Source organism: Castor canadensis, chromosome X, assembly GCF_047511655.1.
Source record: "Castor canadensis chromosome X, mCasCan1.hap1v2, whole genome shotgun sequence".
In the NCBI taxonomy this organism is placed as follows: domain Eukaryota; kingdom Metazoa; phylum Chordata; class Mammalia; order Rodentia; family Castoridae; genus Castor; species Castor canadensis.
Genome location: NC_133405.1, coordinates 4,078,480 through 4,081,984, shown reverse-complemented (window position 1 = coordinate 4,081,984; position 3,505 = coordinate 4,078,480). Strand labels below are relative to the sequence as shown.

Genomic DNA, 3,505 nt, shown 5'->3' with positions numbered 1-3,505 from the left:
ACCGTGACATCTGCCTGTAATCCCAACTACTCAGGAAGCAGAAGCAAGAGGATCACGGTCCAAGGCTAGGCAAAAGCACAATACCCTATATGAAAAATAAGTTAAAAGCAAAAACACTGGGGGGTATAGCTGGAATGGTAGAGCCCTTGCCTAGTAAGCACAACATCTTGAGCTCAAACTCCAGTACCATCAAAAAATAAAAAGCCCCAACCTTCCAATCCATCACAGATTACTAATTTTCTAAAATGCAGTGAAGAGAAATCACTAGGCACATGAAGGAAGATGACATGTGAAATTCAGCTCACCTGTTTTATTAGTGCAGTGAACAGGTTCAATGGTAGTCTGTGAGACTGTGCACCAGTGCTTATTCTCCGTCTCTGTGCAGGCCTCAGCACGCCGTTACCAACACTCCTGTCCTGGGATTGCAGTGCAGACCACACTTCGATCAACACTGGATTCAGTGATCTCTGGGGTCTACAGTGTGGCTTTCCTGCTTGCAGGCATTTCCTGACATGGAGGTGGGTCACAGAGCAGGCCACACCAACAGCATCCCGAATAGCTCAGATGGCTGGGTTCCTGACAGTTCTCAGAGATGTCCAGAAAGCAGTGACCTCGAAGAGAAAGCTTACTGCTTCAGACAGCTCAGGGCGTTCTTCGTTACTCACTTGCTTGTGATAACTGATTAGAGGAAATGCTGGCTTATATTACCTGAGCCCGAGTTCATACAACTGAAACTCAAACGGAATAGTCTGTTCCAGCGCAAATGGCTCACTCTCCATACATTTCCTCCATGGAGTATCATACTCGAGGAACGTTTGTGGTCCTGTTAATTTTTCAGGATGAATTTCCTCTCCTTTTCTTTTTTCTTCCCAGTGGATGAATAGTCAGGGCTTTAATCACAGAATCTACCTGCAGCATCACGTCAGTGAGACTTGCAGAATGAGATGCAAACACAGACACCAAAAACCTTTTTAAATGGATTGCGTCTCTAGATAGAAGTACAGTACTCGATAAAGAAAAAAGCTAGGCGTTTTTACTCCTGGGTGTACAATAGTCCCTTCTCAATCAGGTGATGCAAATCGAAGTCCAACCAGCTTAAGAGGAGGCAGATGTGGCACTGTCACAAAACATCCTCTTTGTCCTGGGGTGACTTCAAGTTGAGAATTTTTTTTTTTCCAGAAATGTGTAAAGTTTATTAACATCGTTTTAAAAAAAAAAACAGCTACAGAATATGGGGTACTTATTTACAAGTTTTATGATGGGAGGAACATTATAATCAGCATTTCAAACAAGCAAAGGAATAGTTTTTTCTAGAAATATCAGTATTTCAAATCTCCAGGTAGAAGACTTATGGAAACATTAAGCAAATGCCACAGTTAGAAACAGAAAAACTAGCATTTAGAAATATATTTCTGAAATGGTAACTGTTACTTAAATGTGAATTTTCACAAAATTATTCTTGTAGCTAATTCATACAATATCTTTGCTTAGAAAAGCTGACTTGAAAAAAAACCAACACATTTAAGTCTTCATTTAAGTACATGCTTTCAAGCTAGTTTTTTATAAGTTGAATTATGGTTTCCAGAGTTTTAGGAGTCCATCTTCACTGTAAGTAGCAATCAGGTTCTGATGAGGGTGATGTGCAATACCAATCACATCCTTTTCACGAACTGTCAAAGTTCTCTCCAGTTTGCCAGTGACTGTGCTGAAGCAGTAGAGCACAACGTCTTCCCCCACACAATAGATCCTTTCACCAAGGGGAGAGAGGGCGCAACAAACAAAGTCACCACCTTCTCTTTTACCAGAGCTGAAGCTTCTGACAATCTGTCCTTGCATGTTCATGATGACCACTGTATTTGATCTGTTACACACCACAAAGTGCTCTGGGTTTTTAGGAAGCAGGATCACACTGTTGACAGTAATATCTGTCCCTGCAGTGCTGCTCAGAGACTTAAAGGTATTTGAACATTCTGTTGTCTTCATATTCCAGATCTTTACAGTGCCATCAGAGGACGCACTGATAATATAATGTCCATCTTGTGTAAATGTTGCTTCATTAACAAAGGAGGAATGGCCACGAAATTCCTTCAGGGTTTTCCCAGATTTTAAACCATGAATTCTAATTGTCTGGTCAAAAGAGGCACTAAGAATCTGACTGCTATCTTTGGCAAAGCTTAGACAGGTGACACCTTTACTGTGTGCCCTTTCAAATCTCCTTAAACACTGTCCACTCTGAATCTTCCACACCTTGATTTTTCCATCTTGGGCCCCAGTTGCTAACATTTCTGTATCTCTGCTGAAACACATGCAGAGCACAGCATCATCCATCATCATGAAGTTATCCTGGGCCTGGTACTTAAGATCCTTCCTTATTTTTCTAGTAGTAAAGTTCCATACTTCAATGAACGCATCAACAGACCCAGTGACCAGATACTGACCATCTGGAGAAAATCTAGCACACTCCACATGTGATTTCTGACCAAACTTAATATGTCTGCTGAGTTGTGTAGGAAACTTTTCTTCTTCCACATCTTTAACAGCTGCTTTGCCTCGAAACAAATCTATGGTCATACCAGGAGGAAGCAACCCCTGGTGCTGCTGCCACTTTAGTGCCTGCCCCAGCAATGCCATGAGGCGAGATGGAGGTACCGCACTGAGTTCCCCAGCTAAGGCCTGGGCAATTGCAGCTCTTCTTTTCTCTTTGCTACTTCCATCTGGGTATGCCTCACGAGGATCAAAGTAAGACCTGGCCAAGAGGTTCTTCAGATGAATATACCGCTCTGGTTGTGTTTGTTTTAACATGATCATGAGGTCAGTCTGTCTCAGAAGTGACCTGGCAGCACCCAATTCACGTAGCTCTATCAATTCCAGAACAACCTGTTCATAGAGGTCAATAAGGGTTTTGTCTGGCAATTTCAGAGACTGTATAGCCTGTAAAACAGTATCCCAATGGCCACTATTAATATCAGCCACAAAACTCTTGATGCTGGCCACAGTATTCAGAGACACGGTAGTCTCCTCCTGTAAGGTAGCCAATGCCCGATGTAAACTGTTCTCCTTCAGGTACTGCGTGATAAGACGGATCACATCGGAGGACTCGATTTCGATCGACATCGCAGTATCTCTCCAGGCAGACGGGCCGACTCTTCCCTCAAGTTGAGAATTTGTTGATAACTTTCAGGAACCCTTGACCTTTCTTCAATGCCATTAGTTTGCATCTTAGAACCAAAAATATTTTTCCTCTTCACTTCTGGGCCATGAATGTGTGAAATACTGAGAAAAATATTCCTAAAATAAGAAATGACATTTTCCTAAATGATGGGTGATAATTAAAGTCTATAGTGCTAATTTTAGAAACATATTGATAAACAATAAAGCAAAATTGTTATTATGGGCTGGATTGTGTCCCCCTAAAGTTGTGTGTTGGAATCCTAACCGTCAGGACTTTACAATGTGACCTTATTTGGAGATAAGGTCTCTACAGAGTTAATCAAGATAAAATAAG

The 3,505-nt window shown here is 41.7% G+C and overlaps 1 pseudogene; it reads right to left on the bottom strand.

Annotated features, from left to right (window-relative positions):
- Positions 1-1,265: 1,265 nt before the first annotated feature.
- On the bottom strand, positions 1,266-3,150 carry LOC141419596 (WD40 repeat-containing protein SMU1 pseudogene; annotated as a pseudogene).
- Positions 3,151-3,505: the final 355 nt, after the last annotated feature.